This window comes from Panthera pardus, unplaced genomic scaffold (assembly GCF_024362965.1).
Source record: "Panthera pardus isolate Hobbes unplaced genomic scaffold, ASM2436296v1 HiC_scaffold_13, whole genome shotgun sequence".
Lineage (NCBI taxonomy): Eukaryota > Metazoa > Chordata > Mammalia > Carnivora > Felidae > Panthera > Panthera pardus.
The window spans coordinates 53,509,507-53,528,871 of record NW_026526688.1 but is presented as its reverse complement, the minus strand read 5'-3'; positions in this window follow the sequence as shown (position 1 = coordinate 53,528,871).

Genomic DNA, 19,365 nt, shown 5'->3' with positions numbered 1-19,365 from the left:
AGATTTAGCTCTAAGGTGGTTTTAAGTAGTCAAAAATTTTCAAACATTTAGGATTTTTCCTTCCTTCCTTCCTTCCTTTCTTTCTATTTTAGAGATAGAGAAAGAAAAAGCACAGGGGAGAGGAGCAGAGAGAAAGAGAGAGACTCCTAAGCACTCTCCATGCTGAATATGGAGCCCGATATGACTCTGGGATCATGACCTAGGTAAAATCCAGAGTTGGATGCTCAACCAACTACATCACACAGGCGCCCCAGTTTTTTTTTTTCTTAATTAAAGCTCATCTCTAAAATTTTGAAAAGGACTTCACATTGCTATTTTATTTTCTGCTTTATTCTCACATCATAATTATACATTTTATTTTACTTTATTTTATTTTGTTTTATTTCCTTTTAATTATTTTTATTCCAGTATGGTTAACATACAGTGTCACATTAGTTTCAGGCGTACAATATAGTGATTTGACTATTTCATACATCACCAGGTGCTCATCATGACAGGTACACTCCTTAATCCCCATCACCCATTCACCCATTCACCCATCCTCCCACCCATCTCTTGTCTCCCCATCAGTTCGTACTCAATAGTTAAAAGTCTACATAACTATACTTTTTTTTTAACTTCTTTAACTCAATTGCTACGAATCATCACATGAAAGGAATCACTGGATTATAGTTTTTAAAAAAATAGCCAGAAATTTTCCTATAGTACTTATACCATTTTCAAGGGGTGCCTGGGTGGCTCAGTCGGATAAGCTTCAGCTCGGGTCATGATTGATCTCACAGTTGGTGGGTTCGAGCCAGCATGAGGCTCTGTGTTGACCGTGCACAGCCTGAAGCCTGCTTCAGATTCTGGGTCTCTTCCTGCCTCTCCCCTGCTCACGCTCTGACTCTCAAAAATAAATAAAAATGTTAAAAAAAATGTTTTTAAATCAGCCTATCATCCCCAACCACATACACACACAGCCTGATAGAATTTTGATTAGGCTTGCATTGAATCTGTACATCAATTTGGGAAGAATGATTATTTTAGAAATATTGAGTTTTATATCCATGAACATGATATATATCCTCATTTATCTAGTTCTTTTTAAAGATGTTTCAGCAATGCCTTATTATTCCCAAGAGAGAGGTATTGCATATATATGGTTAAATACCTATGGTGTTTTCATATTGTGCATATGATTGCGCATGAAATTTATTTTCTAACTCTTGTTTGTATAGAAATATAATTCACTTTGTAAATTTATATAATTCCTTACCACTGACTATACGTTTTACATTGACTATAAGTGTGTGTATTTTAAAGAGCCGTTGGGATTTCCTGTGAATACAACCAGGTTATCTATTAATAATGTTTGACCTTTTGCTTTGAATATACAATATGAGCTTGGAGCTTCTTTGTAATGCCAGAACATGAATAAGTTCCTAAAAAAACAACATGCTGGAATGTCAAAAGGACACAGGAACTAACTGAAAGTCCTATCAGAGATCAAACCTGAACATAGTGTACATTTTCAACATATTGTAAAATAAATATCAGCCCATGCTGATATGAATAGATGACTGAAGAGGTCAGTAAAAGGGGGAGAAGAGACCACTTTCCCACATAGAAGAATTCCAAATACTGTATGTCAACACTCTGCTCTCAACTCCCAGCGCTTAACTGGGGCTACAGATAGCGACTACTTTCCAAATCAGTATGGAAATGGAGGCAGGGGATGACCTGAAAAAAGACTACCTTTGCCACAAGATGAATGCTAACATCACATGGATAGGTCATGTTGATAACATGAACCCTTGATATGATGAACCAAAAATGTTACTTTATCTGTGTTACCTCCCTCTCTAAAACCTATAATTTCTGTTTCACCATCAAAAAGAGATCCCTAAATTAAAGGGCCTTTTACAAAACAGCTGAGCAAATCTTTTGAAAAATGTCAAGGCCATTATAATAAGGAAAGTGTAAGAAAGTCCCAGCCAAGAGGAGCCTAAGGAGATATGGCAACTAAAAACAATATGGTATCCTGGATGGAATCCTGGAACAACAACAACAACAACAAAAACAAAAACAAAAAACATTGGATACAAATGAAAGAAATTTATAGCAAGAATGGATATTAATTAATAATAATGTGTAAATATGTTCTCAATAGTTATGACAAAGGTACAGTAACACTGTAAGATTTAACAGTAGTAGAAACTGGGTATAGGATTTGATTTACCAAAACTCTGAAGTATTTATGGAACAGTTTTGTACATCTGAAACTAATTTTAAAACAAAAAAGCTACCTAAATTCATATAAATAAATATATAAACAAAGTTTACCTGATTAAGCTAGCATAACCATAGGGAGTCAAAACACTATTTTATATTTTATAATTTTGTGCTCATGACTGCCTTGGGGAGAAAATAACCATTAGCCTTTATTTATCTTGTAGTACAGTAAAACCTTGGATTACTGTGTAGGTTAAGAAATTACTTTTCCCTTTAAGTTTCTTTTTTCATACTATCCTTATATAATTGTTTCATTCTGTTATGCTTCTTTTGTAAAATGAGGTATATGATGTCATGTATTATAAATTAACTTGAAGTATTTGTGTTGAACTTGGATTTTTTTAAATCCTTGAATATTTAGAGACAGACATGTCTGTAAACCTTACTGGGGCTGCTGGTTTTGGTGTGGGTAGATTTTACACTAATAATGCAACCCCTTTAAATATTACAGTTTGTTCAGGGTTAAAATTTATTTCTGTGTTTGTCACATTTTCAAAAAAAATCCACTCAGCTTTTTAAATTTACTCAGGTTAAGTATCCATATTATTTTCAACATTGTATTCATCTCCCTTGGATTTATTGTCTCCCCTTAATTTTTTTGCTCTACAGTTTTTCATCTTTGCTTTTCTTTTTCCTTAATCACTGTCTCCAAAATCTCCCACACACGTATGTGAGTTATTCTGTTCTGACCTCACTTCCGAGGCAACCACTGACTCTAAAATTACCTTTGCTTGTCATTTAATATTATGAATCCAATTATATGTAGCCATTTACTTCCTTTTCAAATAATTTTTTTTAAATAAACAATGTTTCTGAGGTTCATATTATAAAATGTATTAGTAGATCGTTTTGTTTTGTTTTTGTTTCTTTTGGTTTTTTGTTTTACTGGTGAATCGTATTCCATTGTATGTATGTACCAAATTTTGGTTATCCATTCACTGGTTCATAAACAATACATTGCTCCCAGGTTTTGGCTAGTGTGTATAATTCTTCCAAGAATTTCAAGTCAAGTACATGTCTTTGTATCGACATGTTTTTATTTTTCTTAGTCCATATGGTAAGTTTACGTGTAACTTAAAAAAATTTTCTTTAATATTTATTTTGAGAGAGAAAGAGAGACAGATCATGAGCAGGAGAGAGGCAGAGAGAGAGGCAGAAACAGAATCCAAAGCAGGCTCCAGGCTCTGAGCTGTCAGTCAGCACAGACCCCAGGGCTGAAACTCACCAGACATAAGATCATGACCTGAGCTGAAGTCTGAAGCTCAACCAACTGATCTACCCAGGCACACCTTATGTGTAACTTTTAAGAAAACTACAACACTAATTTCCCAAAGTGTCTGTAACACTTTACATTCCCACACATAATATGTGGGCATTTCAATTTCTTCACAACTTTACCCACACTAAGTATTTAATTTTTTATTACAGCATTTCTTGTTAATTTAGTGGTATTTCTTTGTGGTTTTCATTTGTATTCTCCTAATGAATAACAATGCTGAGAATCTTTCCAATTTCCTGTAAGCCATTCATATGCCTGCTTTAGTACATTGTCTGTAGAAATGTTGTTTCTGTTTTTTTTTGTTGTTGTTGGATTTTTGTCCTCTCATTATAAGTCTTAAGAATTCTTCATACACTTTTAATACAAGTCTTTTACAGATGTATGATTAGCAATTGTTGTCTTCCAGTCTGTAGGCCTTTTCTGTTTAATGGTTTCTTTCAAAGCACATAGGTTTTCATTTTGATGAGCCCTAATTTTTTTTTTCTTCTATGAGTCATGCTTCTGCCTTCATCTTAAACTATTTGCCAAAACAAAGGTCACACAGATTTTCTTCCTGTTTTCTCTTAGAAGTTAAAGTAGACTTTTTTTCTTACATGTCTACAATCTCATTTTGAGTTAATTATCAGAAGGTATGAGATAAGGTTTTACGTTCTTTTTTTTTCCCTCATGAACATGGCTAGCCAGTTGTATAAACAAAAATTGTAGAAAAGACACATCTATGCCCCCTTGAATTAGCTGGATGTATTTTTGGAAAAGCAATTGGACATTTGTAAGGATTAATGAATTTATCTTCAATTTGTCCCAGTTAGTCTACATCCATCTTTTATCTTTATTCATTTGACTAAAGTTTTATTTATTTGGCTAAAGTTTGCCATTTTTCTTAATCTTTTTAAATTACCAACTTCTAATATCATTGATTTTGTCTATTTTTTCTGTCTTTTATTTCGTTGATTTATGCTTTCATCCTTATCATCTCCTTTCTTCAGCTTGGTTTATGTTAGCTGCTTCTTCTTTTGCTTTGTTTTTAATAGAGGTTATTGACATAAGCTGTTTTCCACTACTCACTGATTTAGGTGCATCCATAATCCTTACATGTTTGGGGTATTTTATTCAATTTCGCTCAGTTCAAAATCTTTTCTGATGCCCCTTTTTTATATGTTTTTGAACCATGGGGTTGCTTAGAAGTGTGTGGTTTGTTTTCAAATATTGTGACGATCATCTACCATAAATAGGTTACACAATTAAATATATGAATGATTTGGTTTGGATAGGATATCATTATTAAGTTCTTTTTTACATCTGTTTGTTAAAAGGCTATATTCCTAATATATATTTGAGTAATTCCCTTTTTATTTGAAAATTTATGTAACTTTATAATCATTCAATATATGACAGGGGATACTTGGTACTTTCTATTGCATTTATATATATTAGACTGTCATCATGAAGCATTCTTAGAACTTATTAATACAAATTAGCTATTGAAAAAACTAAAAAATGAAGGAAAACAAAGCTAATAAAATAAATGTTAATGACAGGTTAAAGGTATCCTTTTCAAAATATGATATCTGAAATGACAAATTATATTTCTTATAAGTCATATCACTCCTATATTTTGTGAACTGTGAATCCAGGAGAGAGGTATGAAATGGTACAACCTGATATTTTCTTTGAGTTAGATGAGCCAAATATCTGACTTCTTAAACCATGGGCTGTTTTACCAAGACAGGACAAAAAAATGCCACTCCTGACCAGAAATAACTCATATTCTGTGTTGTAGGAGGTGAGGAAAGAGGAAGGCATACCTATAAAAGAAAAAAGGTAGAACACTATTTACGGTATGTAAATGGAGGGAGATATGGTACACAGTTACTATACAAAGGTGAAACATAATTTTATTTTCCTTGATGTCTACTTGAAGAAAGACTTATGCTTGTCTATGGGGGAAATCAACATGAAAGTCATCATCAGTTTATTGCACATGTCAACAAGCAAATATTCTACTTTATGCAAATATACTGAAGTATTTTTAATTTATTAGTAGAAATATATAAGTACAACCCAAATAAAGCTAAATGGAGAAATAAACCAATAGTATCAGCTGCATAAAATCTCAAAACTTGATATGAACTATATATTGTCCTGTTCATAATTATAATCACTTAAAGAACTCAGAGGAATTTATGGTCCATATATTCTATGAAGAAAGCAAAGATCTATTGCATATATCAAGTGTACAGGTTCAAAATTTAAAGGCCAGAATGCATTCACCATAAGCCTTTACTGCTTCATACTTTTGGATCTGTCCATACACAATGTTTTTAGAAAACACCCAAGAATTTGGCTTTGTCACATACGTTGATTATTCTACTAACAACATTGTTCATTCACTTCTCTCCATTTTAAACACTCTGCGGTAGACATTACATGGTTCTGCCTAACAGAACTTCATTAAAGGCTTTACTGTATGGCACTTCCTGTTAGAAATATTAGGTTCTTACCTCTTTTGGTCGGGACAAAGAAAACATACTCAGATCAGGTCCTAAAACACATCACCATCTAGCCTCATGATGTACAGCTAAGAACTTTAAGTCATTGCTGTCACCCAGAAGCTTCCTCCACCCAATCTGCCTTGATATTTAATGAGTATTCTGTCCTTCACTTAGGCACACACCTTCCCTTCAGGATGAAGTTCTCTGCGGCCACATTGAGTGTTGCTTCCACAACAGCTGCACATATTGCATTTAATAATCTGTTTCATCTTGTTAATAGAATTTTACTTCTGCTTTTTATTGAATGTTGTTCAGAAATATTTGCTCTAAACCTCTAAAGACATATTGTATTTCTTGTGGCATATAGTCCCCAACTAGGAAAATGTGCCCACAGATAAATCCCTCCAAATCCATATTTTGAAAAATGAGAGTGAAGTGGGTATATGAAAATGAGGTAGGACTGTAGAATCAGTCCATTTACAATACCATGTCTTTGTGCACAGCATACTCAGTGCTTTCCATGTAGTGGTTGTGGTCAGCAGTAATGACAAGAGCAAATGGTCATTGGTGCTAACCACTGTAATGAGCATGAGTTTTACATCCCATAAAATCTCTGTGAAGTGGATGAAAACATTGCTGTATACTCATCTTAGGTAATTAGCTCAGGAAACCTGGCGCCAGATTACATGTTTTATCACATTATCAACTTTCCATAAAACATAGATTTAGTTGAATGAATTCCTTAGTTGACTTCTGTATAAAAGTTCTCTAACAAATTTTAAAAAAAATGCTAAAATTTATTTTCCCGTATCCATGGAAAATCAGGAATGCCAAAAATGGATGACTGATCTATCTTTCCTTGTTGGGTAAATATGTTTCTCATTTCTTCTCTCACACACGTGCACCCTCCCTCCCCCAACACACACGCAATGTTTAAGCCGTTTACACTTTAGATAGATTACAAGGACTTTAAGTTTAGTAATTACTTTTGTACAAATACAAAAATTAATTGCACTTTCAGAACAGGGAAAGCCATCTTTCTCAAATCTTCTAAACAAATCATCAGAAAGTCCTTTCTTCACAATTTTATTTCATTTGTGTTGTGACTATCTTTAAAAGATACATTACTAATGAAAGTTTATTGAGTATCCACTCTGTAGTGAACATAAGGCTAAGCAATATTTTAATACAGGTAATGGTCTATTTTTTCACAGCTTCCCGTTTGTTATCTGGGTATAAATATTCCACCCCTTAGTTAACAATTGGCAGTAAAAGATGGTGACCCAGCCCTGAGTGCGGCTCTCCCTTGAGCTTGCCCACGCTCACATCTTGAGAATGTACCCTCATTTTAATAACTTTCCTGCTTGCGCCGCACTACCATTGTGTCTGGCGTGTCCTTGAATTCTTTCTCGTGACAAGACCAAGAGCCTCCATCAGCATCCCAGAGACGGGTTGGACAGAAGCCTCAGGACCCCAGGATCTCCCCAGTCTACCCAGCAATGATCATATCTGCAAAATCATTTCGTTATGCAAAATAGCGCAGGCACAGGTTTGGGGATTAGAACATAGACATCTCTCAGGGTGCATTTTCTGTCTATCGAGACAACTAAGTTTCCCGAGGTACCCAGGGTTTCATGATTCGAGCATATCAGATGTGTTTGAGTGACCACATAGAGAACACAGGTGAGCGTAATAGGATACAAGATGTGTGGGGAATAAATAGGGAGCCGGATTTTTCAGGGCCTGATGGCACACCTCTATGAGTTTGGCTAGTTAGTGGTCATTCTCAGTGAGATGACATCTTGGTAATAAGCAGTATTGTAATGAAGTTGGCTTGGGTTTTAACACGTCCGTTATGGTTGTTATTATGAAAGTAGAGGAAGAGGACAAAAAGAAAAGTTTAATTAGTAAATAATTAAAATAACCTAAATAATGGACACCATGAATTAAAATTGAGAAGAGAGGAAGACGGTATTAAAAAGCAAAATTCAATGAAGTAAATTTGAATATCTAAACTCGTTTTGTTATGTAATTCAGAAATCACACAGAATCCCATCCAGTAAGTAGAGGGACGCTCTGAGAAGCTGTACAAAATGAAACATTTTTGTAGGAAGGATCCTGAGACGACAAAGTTATTAGCAAAAGTAAAGGATTATTCCTGCTGGAATAATAACAAGGTGGATTTCCCTTAGAGGGAAAAGCAGGGGTCTTAGCAGGCAGATTATCTCATGTTCTTTGAGGGAAGGGGAGGGCCATGTGGCAGATTACTTGTTTGGCACTCATCAGAAATTTCTGACTGACCAGTGAAGACCACATTTCTGGAGGACGTTGAAACTGCAATTAGATTAGGTATTAAGATCCGTTTTGGGGATTTGATCTAAGTTATGCTATCCTGGGTCTAGGGTTTGGTTTATTTTTGTTTTTGTTTTTGTTTTATTAAGGGGAAGATTGTGTGTGTGTGTGTGTGTGTGTGTGTGTGTGTGTGTGTTCAGTGGTGGAGGCTGAGGTACTGCAGTTTGGATCAAGAGCTCAGCTGAGACGTATTTTTTTTCTTTAAGAACAATATTCTATTTGTTTACATATTATTTTCTTTTTTTCTCTATTTTTAAAAAAGTTTTACATTTATTTTTTTAATTTTTTTTAATTTCAAGAGTAGAATTTAGTCATCACTTGCATATAATATCCAGTGCTCATCCTAACAAGTGCCCTCCTTAATGCCCATCACCCATTCAGTCCATATGAGACATCTGTTGGATGTACAAATGGTAGCTTCTATTGCAGATGGGTATAGGAAGCTGGAATTCAGGGTGGGAGTTCTGGAACAAGCTGCAAATTATCAACCTATGAATGATAACTGAAGCCATGAAACAGGATGAGGTCACCAAGGACACGTGTGCAAACAAAAATGACAAGAGATTCAAACACTGTGCCCAGACACACTCTGGATTCAGGTGTCTAGGTCAGAACATCCAGACTCTGCTGAACTTGGGGCAACCGTATAAAGGCTTTTATAATTATCAAATACCATCTCTGATTGTTGTGTATATATACCCATTATTTTTACAAGCAACTAAATCATGTGACTTGTTTATTGAAATGGCATATTATATTATTTCAATAAATTATATTTTTTCGTCCCATAGAGGATAACATTTTCACCAACTATTCAAAGTTTATAAAGTAAAAGGCTTTCACCCTATCTTTCACATCATATTTTCAAATTATTAGGCATTTAGTATTTGTATAGTCTATATTAAAATATGCTTTGTGTAATGCAGTATCACAGTTTTTGTAAAACATTCCACATCTTTTTGGAAATTTCATTTGTTTAGTGTATTGGCTCTCACATTTTTTATGATTTGTCAAATTTTATGGTTTTATGATTTGTCCATTGTCAGTATTAATAACTAAAATATTGTTTTCCATGTAAGACTAAAGAAAGTATTAACAACCGTGTAAAAATATCAATCATTTTAATAAAAATTTTAAAAACATGCTTCTATTTTGTCCTAACTTTAAATGGCATTAGAGATGTTCTAAGCTGCTCTGAATTTATATCTGTAAAGGTTGAATGTATTGGTAGAGGTTGAATGTACTGTTAATTTTGTTTCTTTGTTTTTCTGCAAATTCGGAGATTCATGATTATTATGTTTAAGAAAATGAAAAAAATATGTATACTTACATTATTTTTTCTTAAACTTGGATATTTATTTTTAATATTTCATTATAGGCCTTCCCCAAATTATCATAACCTGATAGGACAATTCCAAGTCAGCAGGACATTTATGTTCTGAGAGTCTATTATTTTATTCTTCAGTTTTCCTGGAGGCAAACATGGCTTGAATATGGCTTACAGCATCACCCAGGAATTATTTTTGACCGATTGAGTCTTTGATATTAATTTTTTATTTCAGTTTTATTCTCTTCTTCTCAAGATCTGACCTATCTCACTTTTGTACCCACAAGTCCCATGATTATTTCATTTTACTATTATTAGCAAATTTAGAGAATCTCTAGATAAAGAGAGGGTCTTATGATTAGGAAATGTAAGGGACGTACTTGGAGCAGAGAATGAAATAAATGGATCTGCAAAGAAAGCCAAAAATGCCATTATTGTACTCTACAAAGATGGCCACAGCAATATATCTCGTGAGTCTTCTGTCACTGATGTGTCAACACTCCTCCATGGAAACACATGCCCTTGAATATTAGCTGGCTTTAGTAACTGGCTGCTAATGAAGACAATCAGGTTGAAGTGACCCTGCATAACTTCCTAGTCTACCTGGCTTATCTCCCTGAGCATATGGACCATAAGAGCCCAGTGCTGACAGGTAAGAAGTTCAACATCCATGACACTGTCATCCTGAAAAAAATCATGTGTAAGACCATATAGATGTGATGAAACTTACAGATTCAGACTGATCCAGCCATCAGACTTTTGAGTCTTTTAGTTCAAACACCAGAAATATAGCATGTTCAGATTATTCGCTTCTTACTTTGGAAGCTATAATCTGGTAAAAGAGAGAAAAGCTACCCTTACCCTCACTGAGATACAGATTTATAAGCAAGGTAAATACTGATATTTTAAGTCACTTAGTCTCAAGAGTTTTTTTTCTTTTTTTATGTTTTTCAATGTAGCAAATAATAACAAAAAAAGTTTTTAAAGAAAAGAAACAATAATCTAAGGCAATAGTCATCAAACACTGTAAAATTTTGTCCTAATTAAGGGAAAATGCTATGAATGAACATTTTTTAAAACATAAAGTGGTATCAGAATTGTAGCTATATCCTAGGGAACAAAACCAACATTCTATTATTGAAATGGGGGTATGTGGAGACCTTTGCTTAAAATTGTTTGAAACCAGAAATAACACAAATTTGTCTCAGTAGTAAAATGGATAAATAAAATAGATCATTTGCACAATAGAATTCTGTACAATGACCACAAAGTATAATAAGAACAGAAAGAATTAACCATACATAGTAACGCGAATCTCACAGACACATGAGGAGTAAAAGAAGTCAGAAAAAAGACTATATATTGTTTGATTCCATTTGTGTGGCATATAGTTAGGTAGAAAATACCTACTGTTAGAAGTATTTAAATTATGATTATCTTGAAGGCAATGGTAGGGAGAGTGAGGAAGCCTAGCAAGATGTTGAAAACAGATTATATCTTGATCTGGGTATTGGAGATATCTATCTATCTATCTATCTATCTATCCAAAAAGTTTGTATATTTATACATGGATATATTATAATATATAAATAATATCTAAAATATATATTTATACACATATGTACTTTATATTTATATATAATATATAAATATACATAATTGTATATATAGCTATTGCTCTGCTCCCATAGACCTAATTTCACTGGGAAAAATAAAAACAATCAAAGAGACTCTCAACACTATCTATTGATATCTTTACCAAATAACTCTATCTCTTCTCCTGTAATTACAGAGGTTTTTATGCTCATAGAGAAAGCCAAATCTTCCAACTTTGCGGCAGATTTCATTCCCTATGGTTTATTCACTAACATCACTCCAGCAATTCTTTAACCCTTCTCTTTACCTTGGTCATAAAGTCTATATTAAAACAAAACAAAACATAAATTACTCAATGATTCGGTTGGTGAGAGATGAAAATATAGTGGAAACAGTAAAAAGTGGAGAAGTTTCAGTCTCAGTTTGTAGGAGCACTGTTAGGTTTTAAATAATCGATTGAGTTGATGCAATAGAGTAGTGTTGCTTTAGAAAATAAATTACATAATAGTGTAATGTGTGCAGTTACTCTTGAAGTTAATGAGAACAGAATGCATGATGTTATACCGCCCTAATGACATATGACCTTTACATCTCCATATACTCAGTTGTAAAAAAGTTCGATACTGTACTAATGCCCCTCAAAATTTGCCCATGAAAAATTAAGGCCTATTCCAACAAATGCAAGTATTATATAGTAACATAGGTTTTTATGGTGAAAGATAAGTTATGGCCTCCTAGTTTCCTTCATGTTTCCTCATTTTCCAAGTCATGCCTTTGGTTTCTTGTTTTTTAGATTTTGTGAATTCTAGAATGCATAGCATGCTGCCATTCTTACATACTCACATAATTTAAAGAAATAAAAAAATAATTGATTTTTTAGTCTATACTAATATTCAACTAATTGTTGAAGTTTCAAGTAATTTAAAATTGTATTCAAAGATGTACAAAATAAAATATTGCATGCTTTTTTTAAAATTCAAAGAAAATTCACTTAAGATTATAGAGAATATTTTTCAGAATAATTTCAATTACATTAATCTACCCAAATTGAGTCATATCTTAATTTCCAGTGAGTTAAAAATCTATATTTTTATTTGTTTGCATTTATTTATTTATTTATTTACTTACTTATTTATTAAACCCAAGTTAGTTAACATATAGTGTAATAATGATTTCAGGAGTAGAATTTAGTGATTCCTCACTTACATACAACACCCAGTGCTCATCCCAACAAATCCCCTCCTTAATGCCCTTTACCCATTTAGCCCATCCCCCCCACCAGCAGCCCTCAGTGTGTTCTCTTTATTTAAGAGTTTCTTATGGTTTGCCTCCCTCTCTGTTTTTATCTTATTTTTCCTTCCCTTCCCCTGTGTTCATCTGCTATGTTTCTTAAATTCCACATATGAGTGAAATCATGTTTGTCTTTCTCTGACTGACTGATTTCTCTTAACATTATACCCTCTAGCCCCATGTACATTATTGCAAATGGCAAGATTTCACTTTTTTGTTAACCAAGTAATATCCCATTGTATACATACATATATATGTATATGTGTGTATACATTACATCTTCTTTACATCAGTAGATGGACATTTGGGCTCTTTCCATAATTTGGTTATTGTTGATAGTGCTGTTGTAAACACTAGGGTGCATGTGTCCCTTCAAATCAGCATTTTCGTATCCTTTGGATAAAAGGTACTGAATTGCTGGGTTGTAGGGTAGTTCTATTTTTAATTTTTTGAGGAACCTCCGTACTGTTTTCCAGAGCTATCCTGTTAATCAAGTTCAACAGTTAATTGTAGAGACAGACTAAATATGTCCAGATCCTGTCTAAATTCAAATGTGTTGTCTGTCCCTCCAGGTAATTTCTGTCAGTGGAGTCATCATATTTAAAAATATTTTAAATATATTGAAGGTGTAAAATAACTATAAGGAAATGTTTAATACCCAAATTATCAAGATTTTGCCACATGTGATTGATGTGCTCCTTTTTTCCCTTGTCTTTCTTTGCTAAAGCATTTAAAGCAAACCACATGTCATTTTACCCCTGAAACTCTAAAAAAACAAAAAGATACCATTAAGCCATTATCATATTAATCAAACTTAAGTGTTTTCTTTGTTTTAGTTAATAATCAAAAATCAATTTTTCTAATGTCATGAAACATTTCTCCATATGTTTATGTAAATGAGGATCCATGTCAGGTTCACACTACATTGCATTTGATTGTATTTCTTTTTTTTTCTTTCTTTTTTTTTTTTTTTTGAGAGAGAGAGAGAGAGAAAGAGAGGTAGAGAGCAAGTGGGAGAGGGGCAGAGAGAGAGGGAGATAGAGAATCCTAAGCAGGCTCTGATCCATCACTGCAGAACCTGATACGGGGCTCAATCTTACGTACTCTGAGACAATGACCTGAACCAAAACCAAGAGTCAGGCACTTAATGTCCGAGCCACCCAGGCACCCCTCAGTTTTGTTTCTTAAGTCGCTTTTATCCTAGATAAGTTCCCCTCAACCTGTTTTCATATTTGTTGTTAATGCCTTTGATTTATTGTGGAAGCCAAATTAGTTGTCTTGAAGAAAACATTTCTTAGATGTGCCCGTTATTTTTTTGAGGTGTACATTAAACTGTTCCTCTATCACGTGTTTTTGTATATAAATGTGATTAGACTCTCAAATTTTGATTATATGCAGATCAGGTCTTTCAGCAAGGAGACATAATAGATTGGCCTAACTGCTTGGAAAGTATACCAAGACTGGCTGTCCCATCTTTGGGATGTTAAAGTTTAATAGAGTTAGACTGTGGGGCACCTCGGTGGCTCAGTCAGTTGAGCCCAACTCTTGGTTTCAGCTCAGGTCATGATCTCACAGTTCGTGGGTTCAAACCCTACATCGGGCTCCACACTGCTTGCTTGGGATTTTCTCTCTCTCTGTCTCCCTCTCTCTCTGCCCCTCCCCAGCTTGTGCTCACTACATATATATATTTTTTAAATGGACTTAGACGGTGACAGCTTCGTTTTTGTATTTGTACAGTATTCCAATCATTTTTTCATGTCAGTTTTCCACTGATTCCATGAATCAATTATTAAAATGAAATTTTTTCTGCACTGACATTGACAACCACGATTAACACAACCTAATATTGAAAAAAAGAATTCAATGTTTTTCTATTTCTGAACATCATACTTTGAGACAGCAAGATTTAATCATTTCAAGTGAAAATTTACATATGAAATTAAATAATTGTTTACCCAAAAATGTTTATACATTGACCTAAATTATTAATTATGTAATTCTAAAGCTAATCTTCCCACTGCTTTCCAAGTCACACACACATGGTGACTTTGAATGCTTCTCTAAAAAATAATGATACTACATAAAATGTAATCATTAACTTGTACAGAGGAAGCAATACAAAATACAACACAGGTCTTAAGTGGCCAATTTTACAATGATTTTTACTAGGAGAAAGTGTCCCTAGAAAAGCTTCAGAAACCAGTAAAGTCTTATGGAGTCAGAGAATTCACATACAGTATATGATTTGACTAGAGAGTTTGTATAATGATACATTAAAAATAAATTCTTTATAATAAATAAAACAAGATATAATAGGTTTATAGCATAAAATTGAACTGAGATCCAGTGATAATGATCCAGTTCTGGATCCAGATCCAGTTCTGCTAATTCTCATTTTATTTTCTATTCTGAAACGGACTAAAGCATTTTTCTGTGGTATACCCATTTAAATCTGTAAGACATAAAATGAGATGATAACAAGATAAATTATTTTTCATATTACTTTGAAATTCAAATTTTATTCCAATTTATTAAGATATTATGAAAATATAATATATGTAAATTTAATGTGTACAATGTGATTATTTGATACACATATAGATACTTAAATGATTACCACAAAAAGGTTAGTATACACCTACATCCCCTGACATAATGTGTGTGTGTGTGTGTGTGTGTGTGTGTGTGTGTGTGTGTGTGTGGTGATTTAATGTTTAAGATCTACTCTTCTAAAAACTTTCAAGTATATACTATGGTATTGTTAATTATAGTCACCATGCTATCCACTAGGTCCCAGAACTTATTCATCTTATATCTGGAAGTTTATACCCTTTGACCAACGTGTCCCAATTTCTTCCATCCCCCGTATATTGGCAACTACTATTCTACTCTTTCTATGAGGTTGACTATTTTAGATTTGACATATAATTGATATCTTACAGTATTTGTTTTTTCTCTATTTGACTTATTTCACATAGCATAACACCCTCAAGATATATCCATGTAATAAAATTTGAAATTAGAAATTGTGTTGCCTCCAATTTTGTACCTTCTTCTTAGCATTGCTTTGGCTATCTGGGATCTTTTCTATTTCCATCAATTTTTTAAATTTCTGTTTCTATGGGGGTGTCTGGGTGGCTCAGTCAGTTAAGCATCCAGCTTCAGCTCAGGTCATAATCTCGCGGTTTGTGAGTTCGAGCCCTGCGTTGGGCTCTGTGCTGACAGTTCAGTGCCTGGAGCCTGCTTGTGACTCTACCTCCCTATATCTATTCTCCTCCCCTGTTAACACTCTGTCTCTTGCCCTCAAAAATAAATGAAAACATTTAAAAAAATTAAATTTCTGTTTCTATGAAAAATGTCATTGAAACTTTGATAGGGATTGCATTGAATCTATAGATAGCCTTGGGAAAGTATGGACATTTTAACAATATTAATACTTTGGATCCATGATCATGAAATACCTTTCCATTTTTCTGTGTCTTTTCAATTTCTTTTATCAAAGTCTAATAGCTTACAGTGTATGAGTTTTTCACTTCCTTGTTAAATGTATTCCTAAGTATCTTATTTTTTTAATGACATTGTTCGTGAGATTTTCATTATCTTTCAGATAGTTCATTATTAATGCATAGAAATGTAACTGATTTTTGCATGTTGATTTTGATCTTGCAACTTCACTGAATACATTTATTAGTTCTCAGAGTTTCTTTGGTGGATTTTTAGGATTTTTCTAAAACAGGAGTCCATCATCTGAAAACAGAGACAATTTTACTTCTTCCATCTGATTTGAATGCCTTTTATTTATTTTTTACATCTGATTGCTCTGGCTAGGACTTCCACTACTATGTGGAATAGGAGTAACAAAAGTGAGGACTTTTGTCTTGTTCCTAATCTCAGCAGAAAGCTTTCCACCTCTGACTGCTGAGTATGACGTCAGCTGTGGGCATAACGATGTTAGCTGTGGGTTTTTATTATGTTGAATTTATTCCTTCTATACCCAAGTTGTTGCGAGTTTTTGTCATGAAGGGATATTGATTATTGGCAAATACTTTTTCTTCATCTACTTAGATGATTACATAGTTTTTATTTTTACATATATTAATCTGGTATATCACATTTATTGATTTGCATTTCTTGAGCCATCCTTGCATCCCCAGGGTGAGAATCATGCTTGTATCACAAGGATAAATCTCACGTGATTGTGGTGTTTGATTCTTTTAGTGTGTTGTTAAATTTGATTTACTAGTACTTTGTTGAAAACTTTTGCATCTATATTCATCAGGATTATTGATCTATATTTTTCAGTATTTGTACTTTGTCGGCTTGGTATCATGGTAATTCTGATGTAAAATGAGTTTCGGAGTATTCCCTTCTCTTTAATTTTTTGGAAGAGTTTGAAAAGAATTGACCCTAATTCTTCTTTAAATGTTTTTGTTGTTGTTGTTGTTGTTGTTGTTGTTTATTTATTTATTTTGAGAGAGAGAGAGAGAGAGAGAGTGTGGTAGAGGGGCAGAGAGAGAGGGATACAGAGAATCTCAAGCAGGCTCTGCTCCATCAGTGTAGAGACCAATGTGGGACTCAAACCCATGAGACCATGAGATCATGACCTAAGCTGAAACCAAGTTTTGGGCACTTAACTGACTGAGACATCCAAGTGCCCCTCTTTATTCAATATTTGGTAGAATTAGGGGCACCTGGGTGGCTCAGTCAGTTAAGCGTCTGACTTCAGATTCTGTGTCTCCCTCTTTCTCTGCCCCTCCCCCACTCGCACTCTGTTTCTGGCTCTTTCAAAAATGAATAAACGTTTAAAATTTTTTTTTAAATGCTGGTAGAATTCACCAAGGAAACCATGTGGTCCTTGGTTCTTATTTACTGTTTTTTTTTTTTTAATGTTTATTTATTTTTGAAAGCTGAGCTGTCAGCACAGAGCCCAATGCGGGGCTTGAACTCACGAACTGTGAGATCATGACCTGAGCCCAAGTCAGCCACTTAACCGACTGAACCCACCCAGGCGCCCCTACGGAGGGGGGGTGGTGGTAATTGCAGATTCAATCTCCTTGTGATTTGTCTGTCCAGATTTTCTACTTCTTCCTGACTCAGTCTTGGTAGGTTACACGCTTCCAGAAATTTATCCATTTCTTCTAGGTTATCCAACTTGTTGGCATATTATTGTTCATAGTAGCATTTCATTAACTTTTGTATTTCCCTGGTTTCATTTGCATGTGTTCTCTTTCATTGCTGATATTATTTATTTGATTCTTCTTCTTTCTTAGTCTAACTAAAAGTTTCTCAATTTTATTCATCCACTCAAAGAGCCGGATCTTCGTTTGTTGATCTTTTCAATTGCTTTTTTGATCTCCATCTTACTTGTTTCTGCTCTGATCTTTGTTATTTCCTTCCTTTGTCTAATGTTGGATTAGTTTGGTTTTGTTGTTGTTGTTGCTTTTGTTATGATATTTCTTTCTTCTTAGTGTAGGCACTTATCACTACGAACTTTTTAGAACTGCTTTTGTTTCATCCCATGTTTGGTATGTTACATTTGCAATTTCACCTGTTTCCAAATATTTTTTAATTCCCTTTTCAATTTCTTCTTTGATCCATTGGTTGTTAAAGAGTCTGTTGTGTAATTTCCAAGTATTTCTGAATTTTCCAAGTTTCTTTTGTTACTGATCTCTAGTTTCACTACACTGTAATCACAAAAGATCCTTGGTTTGATTTCAATCTTCTTACATTTGCTAAGGCTCCTTGTTTGTTACCTAATGTGATATATCTTGGAGAATGTCCTTGTGAACTTAAGAAAAATGTGTATTCTGCTACTGCTTGGTAGAATGCTCACTCATTGCTGATGGTAATTTAGAAAAAATGGTAGAGACTTTGGGAGACAGTCTGTGATTTATTACAAAACTATCCTATCTCTTTATAAGATCTAACATCATGTTGGATAGTAGAAATAATTCCTTAATGAACATTTTTATACAAGTGTGGATATATTTTCAAATTTCTTGTATTGATACCTACAGAAAAAGTTGCTAGGTCATATGGAAAATTTATGTGTATAGGTATTATTGAGTTTTGGGAGTTCTTTAAATATTTTGTGTATTATTAAATCAAATATATGATTGGAGGATTTCTTTCCCAGAACCCAGGATTGTATTTTCACTTTCTAAGTCATGCTTTTTGAAGCATAACGTTTTTGAACTTTATCGAAGTCCAAATTATAATTTCTTCATCGCTTATGCTTTTGGTATTGTATCCAAAAAATGTTTGCTTAGCCCAGGGTTATGAATATTTACAGCCATATTTTCTTGTAAGCCGTTTAAAATTTTAGGTGTGACATTTAGATCTATGACCCATTCAAGACAACTTTTAGGTATAATGTGAGGTTTAGGTTGAAATTTTTCATTTCGCAAGTGGATATCCAATTGTCTCAGAACTATTTGTTGGAAAGATTTTTTTTCCCCACTAAATTGCCTTGGTGCTACTGTTGAAAATCAAATAACCACAAATGGGAGGCTTCATTTTTTATTTACTTTCAATTCCATTTCATTGATTTATATGTCCATCTTATGCCAGTACCACAATGTCTTGATTAGTGTAACTTTGTAGTAAGCTTTGAGACAGACTCCAGCGTTTAAGCCTTCATATACCATTATTATCAAGGTCTTTGCCTATTCACAGTACTTTGTATTTTCATACAAATTTTAATTAAAAGTTGGTCAATTTCTGGAAAAAAGAAAAGAAAGAAAGAAAACTTGCTG